At 43.8% G+C, this 15208-nt stretch overlaps 1 protein-coding gene across 3 annotated transcripts in view; it reads left to right on the top strand.

Annotated features, from left to right (window-relative positions):
* Positions 1-526: 526 nt before the first annotated feature.
* Positions 527-15208, top strand: part of SINHCAF (SIN3-HDAC complex associated factor) — a 91234-nt gene continuing 76552 nt past the window's right edge. The window contains exon 1 of one of the 3 annotated variants that reach the window (XM_029600007.1): positions 527-740. The gene's annotated coding sequence lies outside the window, so the exon portion shown is untranslated. Of the gene's footprint in view, positions 741-1934; positions 2098-15208 lie in introns of those variants that run through there. The other 2 variants (XM_029600009.1, XM_029600008.1) reach the window with 2 other exon arrangements.

Here is a 15208-nt window from a genome sequence, read left to right as displayed (position 1 = left end):
ATTTCTAGCTAGTTCTATGTTTACTCCATCTATGAGAGTGCTGCACCCGGCTTCCATCCACCTCATTTATTTCTGTCGCACCTCCTTTGAAGTAGAACGATAACGCAGCTGTGACCAATAACACCATGACCCTTTTATGTCAGGCGTGCAGGTGCACTCGAGAACCAACCTATCACATAACGCGGCGGCGCTATCTAAATCTACGGTACGTGATGCTGATTATTACAAACCACATGTCCTAATCACTAATAGGCCTACCCTGTGCTTAGGGAACCGTCAGCCTTGAATAAACTCAAACTTTACAAGGATTATTTACGGAAAGTGCAAGTCCATTCCGATCTCCGCTCTAGCTTTCTAGTGCGCATTAAAAGGAGCAGAAGGACGATGAATCCGCAACTCTCCAAGCCCTCCCTCTGCCCGTCTTCACGCTAATTGTTTGTATGACGTCATCGCCATAGTAACAGTTACGACTCCCAGCCTCCTCCCCTTACGTTTCCCGCGCGACGTTTCTCCCTTAAATGGGCAACAGAATGCGGCGCCCCTGACGTCTGAATTGCGCATGCAAATGAGTTTGATTGAGTAGAACAGTGGCGTGGGAACAGCGCCTGCGCAGAGATTGTGGGCAAGGGACCCTGTAGACCGGAGATCGAGACATCAACAACGGGGTAAACTAGCGAGAGACACAATTACACGCAGGCATCGTGATCTATGCATTATTGATTTCGTGATCCAGCTGCAAGGTGAGTGTTCCCATATGCCTATTGAAGAGATTATTTGCAATTAGAAAATTTTACAGATATTTCAAACTCGAGCCTTTTCTGACATCATGAAAGCACAACTTTTTTTTATGGAAGTCTTCTGCGGGATAGATAATACGCCTATATGTAATACAATCTGACATGATCGTAGTGTGGGGAGTTTAGTTTTGTTTTATTCTGAAGATAGGCCAGTTAATTCGAAAACTAGTTTTTTTTAGCGGTAACATTGTTAATACCTTGCATTTTAGGGTAAATGGCTTTCCTTCCTTATTTTCAACTATTTATCAAAAGGCTGCAATTCTTCAGTTAGAACCAAAAGTTGCTCGTTACTATGCTTGTAAAATGACTGGGAATGTGCAAAAGTTTGAGGCTGATTTCGTATTAAAAGTGTGCAAAGTTTTAGAGAAGTACATTTGTTGTCTGAAAGAAAGCCACAGAAACCTGTCAACGGTGATAGCATCTGTTTTGGTACCTTGGATTTCATTCGGAAGAAAAAAGTGCCGTGATTGGGGTGATTACGGTGCATGCAGTGGCATTATGTGCTAAACTTTGGAGATGTGCCGTTCAAACAACAAAAGCCCACTGTTTGCGCCTAGGCAATGGGGAGAATTGTTTCCACGTTCGATGCCGATTGTTGTCAGAGATGCATTCCGATTTGAACCTTGGCGACAATATGCTCTGCAAGTTTGTTGCAAGTTTAAAAGCGTAGCTTTGATTTGTGCCCACAAAAAAAAAAATGTCTCTGCTCTGCTGCGTGTGTCCCCTTTGCTCAGCGTGCTGCGCCTGGATGCTATTCTTTCTGTTATCTGCAGAGACTTTCATTTTCGATTGCGATTTTTTTTTCACTTTCGTTAAATTGTTTAACGTTGGGCTGTCATCTCGATCATGTTAACGTTTTGGATTTTAAACTATCGTTTTCTGTAAAGTTGTTTTGGTCCGGGAAGCTGGAAAAAAGGTTTAAGACAATGTGGCTTCCCTGATTGGGGGGGGAGGAGAGAGAGAAGAAAGTCCAACTGCATTCGTACTATGTATGAAAAATCGCTCGCTCCCTCTCCTTATTACTGATAATAAATTTGTAGCAGTCGCGTGAAGAGCTTTTCCTGAGTTTGACTATTGCTCGTTACTTGGAGTCGTAGAAATCTGTCCGTGATGCAAAGGAGACAGGCTGGCGAAAACAAAGAGGAGCGGCATATGCCCCGTGCATGCTTGTCGGCCAGTGGCCAAGCTTCTCTGGGCGCCTTCCACCCGACCTTTTGGTAGCCTATGCACACCTGCAGCTAGCACGGATGCGGGCCGCTCTTTGAAATGCCGTTTTAAGAGAGCGGGGATGTCGTCTCGGGTAAGTTTTTCTTAACTTGACTTGCACTTAACAGGCAGGTGCTGAGCCGAGTTAAGTGCGGGTTCTTTTTATTTTCCTACACGGGGGCGGGGGTGGGAGTGGAAATACCACCATGTCTTTTTATTTGTTCTCTACAAATGCCCCCCCCTGGAGATTGAAATAGACTGGGAGAAACGCAGAGTAGCTCGGCCGTCGCTTGCGTCTCGAGTTGTTCCGCTGCTGTGTGTGGGAGGTCTGATTTTCTTTGAAGTGGAACTGTTGCCATGTTTGAATGACGTCAGGGTGGAGGAGCCTCGCGGCAGCTCCTGTAGAGCCGAGGCTTGGGTCGCGCGCGTGGCCGGGAAATTTCCCTTTAGGAAAAAAAAAAAAAGATTCCCGGCCGCAGATGACACTGGCGTGCGGGGTTTTCAGACGGGCGCACGCAGGGCTGCGGCTTAAAATACCAAGCGCTCGAAATGCGCGCTCGTCGTGCTCGCAAAACCGTCCCCGAGGGTCCGTTTCTCTGTGGCCCCTCTTCGCAAACTGCAGTTACCTCCCTTGGCATCCTGGCCCTAGAACCAAGTCCCGCTCCTTGTGCTCCGGATGGAACGTGATGCCTTTGTTTGACGAATGTGTCACGTTCCTGAACTTTTTACTGTGACAGGATTTACTTACAAACCTGTCTTGACCCCATAGCTAGACGGGTTTTCAGGAGATCCACAGTGAACGTGCATGAGAGAAACTTGCATATACTGGGTCGCCAACCTTTGCACTATTTTGTTCTTATTCCTTGAAAACCCGTCTTGGCTGTGCTGGGTTCTTCAGACTAGGTTTGGGATGCCCTGGTTTACAGCCATCTGCACTTAGTATTCCAGTTCTGTGACTGTGTGCAGGACAACTCTGCCATGCCAGGATTTTACTGCGTGAAGTTCAGGGCTCTCCTTGGGGTTCCTTTCCACCGTGGAGTAATGCCTGACTGATATACTAGATGGGCTATTTCACCTTGGACTCCAGAGCCCTACCCTGTTCCTCAGGGGTCCATAAGTGTGGCTGTTTATGCCACATGATTGTTAACACTACATTAACACTTACAGGCCAATACAATATCGGTGCAGGGAAAACGGGTTCTCATGATTGAGTGCCAGCTTTTCCAATGCATGCTGATTGACCACATTGGGGTGCCCGATTTAATATTTAAATCAGTTGCCGCAGTAAAAAGGAGGCGCTGGGGAAATTGTGAGCCCCTAGCGCCTCCCCTGCAGCGGGTGCCCAGGACAGGTCGGCTGTCAGCTGGTTAGGAAAAGGGACGCTCCATTTTATAAGTGTCTGTTTTCCTAACCTGTGCACAGCCACAGGTTAGGAAAAAGGATGTTTGTTAATTGAGCATCCCTTTTCCTAACCTGACCGCTGGCACACTTTATTTATTTTTAATGTTGTCCTTATTTGTTCCTCCTACTTAATATTGTCATGATATTCCTCCATGCAGGAGTTAATTTCTGAGAGTAAAAATGTGCACATTGGACGCGCATATTTTTATTTTTTTTTTAAAATCTGAGAATAGCAGCCTCATCAACATGCATTTGCATGTGATGAGCACTGTTAGCTTCGTGGGGGGGGGGGGGGGGGGGGTTGGACATATGTTTTGGATGTGCTAATCCCCTCAGCGTTAGGGGTTGTGGATGCACGTCCAACCACGGGTTAAAACAGTCTGCTCAGCTAAGTACATTGTATTGCATCAGCCTCTTAACTTTTTAAAGTAGCAGAACCAATGGATATGACTCAGGGACGGTAACTTTCAAACCAGCGTGTGGGCGCACATGTGCATGCATTTGTCGGCCTGCGCCCAGGGATGTGGCTGGTTTTTTTTTTTTTTATCACTTGCATGTATATGCGCGCATATACATGCAAGTGATAATGAGCCAAATTTTAAGTGGGCATGCGCAAGGGCGTGCAAATGCCACTTCTACCACGTAAAGCGGGGGATTTTAAAAGGGGCCAGCGCCAATGCCATTTCCAGTTTTACCAGTTCACCCAGTTGAGGAGTTCTCCAACCCCCCCTGGTTTAATAGCCTTCACTCCCCCAGTTATCCCCAACCCTTAAAACCCCGCAGATCTGCCTATTTATTTGTTTATTTAAATGATTTATATACCGGAGGTTCCTGTATAATATACATATCACCCCGGTTCACAAGGAACAGTAACTGTCGCTACATTTAGCGGTTTACATAGAACAGAATAAGAATAAAACAGGAGTTTTTACATTGAACAAAATAGTAAACAAGTTTGTCTTTATATTATAACTTACAGCATCCATAAGTATGCGCGCATCTTAGCTTCACGCCTCGAAATGCCCATGCTCCGCCCAGATCACCCCGCTCCTTTTTTGAAAACATCGTGAGATGTGCAAGGTGCAGCATTTACACATGTATCCATTCACCTTTAACAGTTTACTGTAAAAGTGAGTAGATTTGTAAATGTGGGTCTTAGATTTGCCAAACTGGCATGTCTTGTACGATGTTGATTTTTATTTACCCTCAAGTTATGTTTCTTTAGAGGTAGAATACTTTAAAACTAACATATCTGTTAAATATGTCACCTCCTTTGCATTTTTGCTGGATTTTAAATAGGTAGACTGCGTCGTTTTTGCTTTTTTTACTTGTTTAATCACTTTGGCTTTTCACCAGCAGTAAAACCTAATTTCTTCAGTTATTTGTGTTGTAGTTACATTTTTATATTTTAAACCACTATTTTGAAGTTTGGTAGCATTTGCAAAGTTGGTGGTGCAGTGAATGGATCTGGATAGAATGACTGTAGCATACCTGGATGTGAAGTTCTTACATTCATTTTAAAACTGAATGGATTTCCAGACCTTCTTATGAGTTTTGTGACGCTTGGATTCTTTCTGTTAGCAAGATGTGACCCTAATCATGCTTGTCTACCTGATCATGTTGGCCTGTTTGCAAAGTAGGTCATTATTGCAGGCTTTGGCTGCTTTGTTTTGGCAGTCAGCACAGCTCCTTGGGAGTTTTTATACATCCTTATTATTTTTGCTTAATGTCTGTGTCTTTTTTTTTTTTTTTTTTTTTTTTTTTTTTTGTGGAATACCATTTTAAGTTGTGATCATTTGACACTCAAGACCTTCTTTATTTAGCTACTACCCTCTATTGAAAGTAACTTGGATGCCTCCCTACTTTTTTTTTTTTTTGGACTTTTGTTAAAATATGTATTTATTTTTAAATAGACATATAATGTACTCCATGGGGCTGATTCATCTTTTGCTCTTCTGATCTTTTGAATATAATTTAAAGCTAGGTTTTTATATTGAGCTATAAATAAAATGCAGGTTAGCAGCAAGTAGAAGCCTGATTAATTTTAAGAAGAGCTTACCAAGAAAAACTGATGGCCTCTAGCATGGCCTGTTGGGGTCAGTGTCACTTGAAATCCAAACCAAATCATTGTATTTTACCATCATTAGATGTGTTGACATTACTTTAAATATATGGGGGGAGGGTTAAAATTAAAGAGAAGCATTCCACTTGAAACAATCACTGCAGATTTATTGTAATTATTGAAGATGAGTATGTAGTGAATTCTTTTAAAAGGCAGTCCATTTACAGGCTAATGCCATATCTGTACGGGATAAATGGGCGTTCATGATTGAGCATCCCCTTTCCTAACGCACACACATCCACCTCCCCCCCCGGGCGTGCGAGTCAGTAGGATAACGAGCCGCTGCATTAAAAAGGAGGCACTGGGGAAATTGTGTGTCTCTAGCGCCTCCTTGGCATCGGACACCCAGGAGAAGTGGCTGTGTGCGGGTTAGGAAAACGGACTCTCGGTTTTAGGAGCATCTGTTTACTTAACCTGTGCACAGCCACAGGTTAGGATAATGGATGCTTGTGAATTGAGCGTCTGTTTCCTAACCTCACCGCCATCAATACTTTTTTGTTGTTTTTGTTTACGTTGCTGCTTTTTGTGGTTCCTCCGACTTAATATCGCCACGATATTAAGTCTGAGGAACCACAGAAAAGCTGCATTTTCTGCTTTTCAGTTTAACTTTTGGGACTCCTCAAAACTTAATGCCAGCTCCGGGGCTGGCGTTAATATTTGAGGGTTAAAATGTGCACGCGCAGCGCATGGTTTATTTTTTTTTACATCAGACGGTAATAGTTAATAGCTTCATCAACATGGCATTTAAATGTGATGAGCGCTATTAGCTACTCCCTGCATCGGGGGTTATGGACACTCGTCCAACCGCAGATTAACCTGTGCGCTAGCCTGAGCACACGGTATTGCATCCACCTGTTAGTGTGCAGATAAGATTTTGGGTTTGCATATATGTATTATATCATATTTGATCATTACTTAGTAACATTTTACATTGGCAGATATTGCACAGGTAATAACTATTAATCTCAGATTTTTTTTCTCTTGTCTGTTTATTTGGTTTGAGAAGTAAAAAGTGAGAATGATTTCTCCTTGTATTATGTGATTATATGCAGCATTTCTGCTTTAAGGATTAAAGACAGGTGAGGGTCCATTTGTTTTAACATTACCAGCATAAGATCTTTAAATGATCCCTGTTAAAGGGGAGAAGGAAAGTTGTACCTGGCCTCCATGAATTATGACACTAATATTACCTGTAAGTTAAAAGACTTTTGTTTTTCTTATAGCCTCAGGAATGTTAGTGTTTATTTTACAATATTTTGACAGTTGGACTCTTTTCATTGTACCAGCCATTTTTCTTCGTGTGTTGCTCTTTCTGTGCCTAATGTTTGGCAGCCTCATAGGTTTCCATCATGCCTTTGTGTTTATAAAATTTCAATTCGGGGTGAAAATCGAAACAAATAGTGAAACAAATTTTTTCGGCTTTTTTTTTTTTTTCCAGTATAAATTGGTGTTAAAAATTAGTTTTTATGCACTGATGAGGCTGCTGATCATAAGACTGGTCTGTGGCTGAAGGTTTTATACTGATACTTTCATAGCACTGTCTTTTTCATTTTGTTCACAGCTACTGATTATCAACTATTGAGTTGCAATTCACCTGCATGTGTGTTTAGACTAGGAGGTGAAAATCCCCTCTGCTTTCTGTAGGAGGTCGAGGTAGTGTGGGTCTTGTCACCTTGGCCCAGCTGGTTTGTGTATGTGCAGCCTGCAGGTAATGGGAAGGGGAAGCTCCATATGCTGTCCCGCTCAACGATTTAGCTGCATCAGGGAAGATGAAGAGCATGGCCTATAGGGAACCCAAGCTCCACCTGAACACTAGCTTGGTGGAGCAGGTAGCCGTCCATGGGCGAGCGCTATGGGGACGGGCAGTGAGCTGACGGACAAGCAGCAGCAAAGGTAGGAGGGTGGAGAGTTGTAGGAGCAGAGTTCATCTCAGCCCGCCATTATCGATAGGCCTTTTTAGCTAGTAAGTAAATATCCAACTATATCATCCTGGGGACTTTTAAATTAAAAAAAAAAAAAACAGCCAAAACTCAAAATGAAAGACCTTACAGATAATTAAACACTGGGGCATCTGTTCTCTGAAATCTGGATGCTTGCAGGTAAAGGATTGTATCTCTAGGACCTGAGCTGAATATCTCCTGAGCTGGCGTAAATAACTTTGGTGGAGCATGCATTAAATGCTGCAGACCAAATATTTCCAGATTTACTTGGCTCTGTAAGTTAGCGGAACAGAGACCTTGATGTCAAGGTTTAGTGACTTTGAGTATGCTCATTTTGTAACAACTTGCCATTGAGATGGTGCATTTAGAGCTTTATTCAGTAAAGACATTTTCCATATAAAACAGGAAAAAGTACTCTTCAAGGTCCTTAAAATATATGCTTGGAGCCTCAAACTTTATGTATATGAAATTACATCTTAAATTGTATTGGAATTAATCACCATTTTTGTATTTAAAACAGACTATGGAATAATCAGAACAAAATACCATAATTAAAATTATTAGACAAGGTTTTCTTTGCATTCAGTGAAAGGAACTGTTGTGCAGCTAAACATTTTTTTTTTTCCTGTGTCTATATAACCATTCTTGCTGTTTTTAAAGTTTGATTAAAAAAAAAAAAGTTTTCTTCCCTCATCTGTTCATTGTCTAAGTAAGATTTGGAAATATAAATCCTTTAGTCATTTTGGGGCAGATGGTTCTGAGCTGTGTTCCCCAGGGTTGTCAGTATTTATTGGCAGCACTTTACAATAAAATTAAACAGGAGCTTAACAGTAGTGGGGAAAAAAAGGTCTGCACATAAAGGTAAATTTTTAACTCTTGCACCGATTTTATAACATGCAGGCGTGTTATGAAATCTGCTACCCACGCACATATGCACGCCTGATTGCTGGCTCACATGCGTAAATGCTACAGTCCGCGGTGGTGACGCTATAGGCCCTAATCCTGGTTCCCTCCCAGTCCGCTCCAATAAATGTTCGGGAGGGAACTTCCTAAACCCCTTACCTTAGCTAACCTGCCTCCCTTTTACCCTATCCACCCTGACTCCTTAAATCCCACTAACTAACCTATTTATTTTTTTGTTGTGTTTTGTTTTAGAACTCGCCAGAGCAGTAGCAGGTTGTGCAGGCCGATCGGCTGCCAGTGTGTGCTTCAGCGGGGCAGTGCCTACTGGCGCTGTCCAGGCCCGCCCCTTTTTACCAAACCCGTTCTTCTGTGCATTCTGGGAGATATGCGCGTGGCCACGGGCATTTGAAAAATCTCCTGGTTTTCACACTTGCGGGGTTTTTTTTTTTTTAAGATCCAGACTATACTGTTTAGTTGATAGGAGCAGAGTTTTGCTATCCATCGCAGCTTAACCACATTTCTCTATTGTACCACTTTTGCAGATTATCATAGTTAACAATAAACAAGAATGTAGTGAAGACATTAAAGGTTATTTGCTAGAAACAAAGGACCTGACTTACTAAGGCTTGTTTTGTGCTCGCTTCGGCAGCATATATACTAAGGCTTGCTTTTCCTATTCTGTGTCAGTGAGGGTGGGGAGGGGGGCTTATTAAATCACACACAAACTGTCAAAATACATTCAAATAAAATAAACAGTATTTCAAAAGATATCAACTTTGTGGAACATAAACACTTTAAAACAATTTATACAGTGACTTAAGAGATCTGTTGGTGGAGTAGCCTAGTACTCAGAGAAGTGGCCTGTTTCTCCTACTGTTTTATGTATTTATTTATTTATTCTAGTTATAGTCTGCTTTTCTGCCACTTCAAAGTGACCTTAAGCAAGTCACGTTATCTGCTGTTGCCTTAGATTGTAAGCTGTTTGGGGATGGGACTTCTACCTGGAAAAAAATATTGTAAATAATCTTGAGCTAAAAAATGGGAACAGTTCTATTCTTTATCAATTAAAAATTCAATAAATATTTCCAAATATTTGAAAGTTTGAGGTTGGTTCCTTCTAGGATTTTCGTTTACAAGAGATGGCCACACTGATTAGAGTAGTAACATTTTTCTTTAAACATGAGAGGGACTGGTCTGGAGGACCTAGGTTTCATTCCTGGGTTAGGCTTTCTATTCCCTAGGCTACCTGGCATTGCTGCAGAGGTAGTAGTCATGTCCTGGCGGTTAGGGAGCACCAGCTATCATGTAATCCTGTCTCCATGAACACATTTAAGACTGGAAAGCAAATTGTTAGCTGATTTTTGTGGTGTTCAGACTTAGACACAATCCAATGAGAGAACTGAGAGGAGAGGATCACCTTACTGATGGCTGAAAAGAATCTGTAAGTACTGCTTGGGGAAACTTTAGAACAAGTTTTGGGGTATATTCTTTAGTATGTTTGTGCATCTGTATTAAATAGCTAGTTAGAAGGCAGGCAAAATACCCAGGAGTTTGTGTTTCTTTTCCTCCTTCCCACCCACCCCTAGCTAATCCTTTGATTTATAGGCAGGTGACACTTTCACACTAAAAAAAAAAAAAAAAAAAAGAATCTGCCTTTTAACTTAAATTTGGATATTCCCCATGCCTTATCAAGGGTTTAATCATTCCCTTGTAGGTTACTACCAGGTAAATAGTGAATACACTAATACATTTAAAGGATCCTAATTGTACACATTCCTACTCCACTAACAACCTAAACTTAAGTAGGAAATGAACAAATTTAAGATGAAGGCAGCAATCCAGCAGCAAGAGGGGGGGTCTCCCAGGCTTTTGCTTAGAGTGTCACATTTTTTATTTTTTTACCTGCTGTTGAGAAGTTGTATGTGTGCACCCGGTGCAAAGAGCACCTGTCTCTCAGAGAACGAGTCTGATCTCTGGAGGAGCTGAGGCAGACATGTATAGGAGACCTTCAGGGACATAGTAAGTCAAGTCCCAACTTCAGACTGGCAGCCCCGGTGCTGCCTTGGAGGAGGAAAGTCTCCTGGTCAGAGAGCATCAACCTGGTGCAGCAGGAAATGATCCTGTAGCAAGGACCTGCTCTCCAGGTGGTGCATTGTCTTCTCAAAGTGAGGATGTCTCCCAGGACTACTGCCCAGGAGGGAAGGGTAAGGTCAGTCGTCATAGTTAGGAATGTAGGTATCTGGGTGGCTGGTGGGCATGAGGATCGCTTGGTAACATGTCTACCTGGTGCGAAGGTAGTGGACATCACATATCACCTAGATAGGATTTTAGACAGTGCTGGGGAGGAGCCGGCTGTCATGGTACACGTGGGCACCAACGACATAGGAAAATGTGGGAGGGAGGTTCTGGAAGCCAAATGTAGGATCTTGGGCAAAAAGCTGAAATCCAGAACCTCCAGCGTAGCATTCTCTGAAATGGTCCCTGTTCCACGTGCAGGTCACCAGAGGCAGGAAGAGCTCCGGAATCTCAATGCGTGGATGAGACGATGGTGCATGGAAGAGGGATTCAGTTTTGTAAGGAACTGGGGAACCTTTTCGGGAAGGGGGAGTCTTTTTCCGAAGAGATGGGCTCCACCTTAACCAGGGTGGAACCAGACTGCTGGCGCTAACCTTTAGAAAGGAGACAACAGCTTTTAAACTAAATCAAAGGGGGAAAGCTGACAGTTGCTCAGCAGCGCATGGTTTGGCGGGAAGTATCTTTGAAGGATACTAAAGAAGCAAGAGAAGTTAAGGCATCCCAACAGTGAGATTCCAATAATAAGAAAAGTAGTGCAAGTGCCTATAAATAAATAATAACCTGAGCTAAAAGATTCCAATTTATCCCGGTCAACTGAAAAGCAGGATGTTAATATAAACAAACATCACCCTTTGAAATTTTTGTATGCTAATGCCAGAAGTCTAAGAAGTAAAATGGGAGTCTTACGGCCAAGTTTTCAAACACCCCCGTGCATAAAATCTGGGGGTTATACGCATGGCCGGGCCTTGCACACATTTTAGGAGGGGTCTGGCTGTGCATTTAACCCCTGATAGAGACACAAGAGCTGGGCCTCACAAAAGGGGGGCAGTCCAAGGGGAGGGGAGGAGCTGGAAGTGGCTGATATAGCGGCTGCAGGCGCTTTCAACTTACGCCAGCTCAGGAGCTGGCATAAGTTCTGAAATAAAGAAAAAAAAAAAGGCCATGTTAAGGGGTCAGAGGGGAAGAGGGAGGGAGGGTAGGCAAGGGGGGGGGGGTAGGAAAGTTTCTCCCAGTCCACTCCTTATTTGGAGCGAACTGGGGGAGGCCCGATCTTGTCGCTGTGCATAAATTGGCCAAATCTACCCCCCCACATGTGCACCGGCCTGGATTTTATAACATGTGCGTGCCGGCGCGCGAATGTTATAAAATCGCATGCACGTATGTGTGTTTAAAATCTACCCCTTAGTGTATAGCAGTGAATGATGACAGACTTAATTGGCATCACAGAGACCTGGTGGAAAGAGGATAACCAATGGGACAGTGCTATACTAGGGTACAAATTATATCGCAATGATAGAGAGGAGCAGCTTGGTGGTGGGGTGGCGCTTTTATGTCTGGGATGGCATAGAGTCCAACAGGATAAACATCCTGCATGAGACTAAATGTACAATTAAATCTTTATGGGTAGAAATCCCTTGTGTGTTGGGAAAGAGAATAGTGATAGGAGTATACTACCGTCCACCTGGTCAAGATGGTGAGACTGACAGTGAAATGCTAAGAGAAATTAGGGAAGCTAACCAAATTGGTAGTACAGTAATAATGGGAGATCTCAATTACCCCAATTACCCCATTTGACTAGGTAAGTGAAACATCAGGACATGCTAGAGAGAGTTCTTGGATGGAATAAATGACAGTTTTATGGAGCAGTTGGTTCCCAACAATGGAGCACAGGATTTGGTGAGAGGTAATGTTGGTGGGGTCGCTTGGCTATAGTGATCATATGATCAAATTTGAATTAATGACTGGAAGGGGGGACAGTATGTAAATCTACGGCTGTAGCACTTAACCTTCAAAAGGGAAACTGATTAAAATGGAAAAAAAAAAAACACCACAAAACTGAAAGGTGCAGCTACAAAGGTTAAGAGTGTGCAACAGGCATGGACATTGTTAAATACCATCTTAAAAGTGCAGTCCAGATGTATTCCACACCTTAAAGGTGGAAGGAAGGGCAAACATTTTCCAGCATGGTTAAAAAGTGAGGTGAAAGGGGGCGCGCTGACGTCACATACCAAGATGGACGCATAATTTGGGAGCTCCCACTATCCCTCGCTAAAAGCAGCGGAATCCGCACCCATCCGAGGCCACAAGCGCTTTAACTTTACTGCTTTGGCGGCGTTACCAACCAGCATGACGGCCAAAAAGAAAAATATTGACCTCCAGCGCTTCTCCTTTTCGAAAGAAGGAGCCCGGGCCTTCTCAGATATGCCTGACTGCGAGGTAGGGGATCAAGATGGCGCTGATCCGAGTTCCCCCGATTCGGACTTAACCGGCAGTTCAGGCGAGCCGCTGCCAGCTCTTGACTCGACCCATCCTACTCGCGCGGAATTCCGCGAATGGTTCTCCCTCCTCCGTGCCGATATTAAAACTTACCGTAAGGAACTCTATGAACGGATGGAGGAGATGAGAGAGGATCTTACGGGCCTTGGGCGCAGGGTGGATGAAATGGACACTCGCATGGAGGGCCAGGCCGAAATCACCGCTGCCAACAAACAATCTTGTGCTGCCTTGAGCACTGAAACCCAGGCCCTCACTACCAAGATAGCGGACTTAGAAAACCGCATGCGGCGCAATAATCTTCGATTCCGAGGATTTCCTGAGGCCGAGGAACCCGAGAACTGCACGGAATTAATAATTAAATTCTGCTCTTATGTATTAAAGGAGTCGAACCGCTCGGACGACTACGTTCCCCCTGACATACGACTTGATCGGGCGCACAGAGCCTTGAGAGCTCCGCAACAAAATCGCAGCCGAGACATCATTGTCTGTTTTGCTGATTTTACTATCAAGGAACAAGTAGCGCAGGCGGCCCGGGCGCGTAACGCATGGGCATGGGAGACCCACGACATCCTTATTTTCCCGGATCTCTCCGCCGCCACTCTGCAAAGCCGGCAGTCATTTCGTGAAATCACCACCTTCCTACGCGGCAAAAACATCAAGTATCGATGGCTGCATCCCTTCGGCTTGTCTTACACTATGGAAGGCTCCACTCATAAATATATTTATCCATCAGAGGCCGTACCCCACCTTTCCTCCTGTGGGTTCGCCGCTTCTTCAACCTTGCCCAAGCCATCTGGAGATCGCTCTTCTCGGCTGTCAGTTCCAGCATGGCAGAGAGTGGGAAAACGCAATAGCAGGCTCCGTCGCCACTCTGGGAGTTCCCTCTCCCGCCGTGACCCAACCTGAGGCTCCTGCCTATTTCTAAAGAGTTGTCTTGCTGAGTGTGCTGTAGGCTCATCTAAAGCTATCAGCTCCTTAATGCTTCCCTTTTGCGATTTTTCTGAGCTGTATTTATTCTGCCAACAGCGTATTACTGGGTCCACACATCTATATTTTCATGTTTGTATGGGTGTGTTGATTCTGCTAATTTCTGGTTTTACCTTATGAGTTCCGCTATAATAGCGGATGCGGGGGAGGGTGTTGTTCCTCTCCACCATTTCCTTTTGTTTTCATTTTTCATTTTTAGAATCTGGTTGTGCCGTTATCCCCCCCACACAGGGGGTGTTTAACGCCTGCATGGAGGTTAAGGCAGGTGTTTGTTCTGTTTTGAGGACACCTTGTAGTCCTCAGGGGTTTCATGCTACTCAAAATGTTTTTGCTGTGCAGTCTCATGTCAGGTATTGCTTGCTGTTTGTGTTCACTACATATGTTTTCTTGCTACGCTTGCTACACAGCCTCAGCTGTCCGTGCTCATTTATTGTGATGTTCTATGTATTGGCGGGGGCTACCATTGATGGTATTCCATTTCTGCTTTCCTATTGTGAGCGCCCACAGTCTGCGCTATGTCCCTCTTATCTCTGACTATGGCGAATCTAAACCTTCTCTCAGTAAATACTAAAGGTTTGAACTCGCCTCAAAAACGAGCCCTGCTCTTCAGAGAATTAGCTTCTTCTAAACCAGATGTTGTCTTCATACAGGAGACTCACCTCAAGACCCGATATGAATCCCTTATGAAGTCCCACCAATTTAACCATCAATACTATTCCCCGGCATCTAAAAATGCTAAATATACTGGCGTTGGCATATTATTTGCTTCTCATATTGTATTCGAATGTAAATTCTGTCTTCGGGATCCTGGGGGTCGCTACCTATTGCTACGTATTACTATTCATGATTGTGATCTTACATTGGTTAACATCTATGCACCACCACGGGAGCAGGCTACTTTTTTCCAAACCATATGCCCCTTACTCATTCAACATACAGTGGGTCACTTGGTGTTAGCAGGCGACTTTAATGTTACTATATCTCCATCCCTAGACAACTCTAAGGGCCACTCTCATACGTCTCCGATTCATATCAGAGCTCTTAAAGATTTGATGGAGGCTCATGAGCTGATTGACCCTTGGAGGGTGACATACCCTCATTCTCGTTCTTACTCCTTCTATTCCCCAGCCCACAACTCATACTCCCGTATTGACCATATCCTCCTGGATAAATCCTTATATCATGCGGTTACACACACTGACCTGGGCATTATTTCCTGGTCGGACCATGCTCCCATACGTCTAACTTTGAGACTGCAGGGAGACTATCACGGCACCCGT

This window comes from Rhinatrema bivittatum, chromosome 4 (genome assembly GCF_901001135.1).
Source record: "Rhinatrema bivittatum chromosome 4, aRhiBiv1.1, whole genome shotgun sequence".
Taxonomy (NCBI): domain Eukaryota; kingdom Metazoa; phylum Chordata; class Amphibia; order Gymnophiona; family Rhinatrematidae; genus Rhinatrema; species Rhinatrema bivittatum.
The sequence above is the reverse complement of the archived record's forward strand: the minus strand, read 5'-3'. Positions and strand labels throughout refer to the sequence as shown.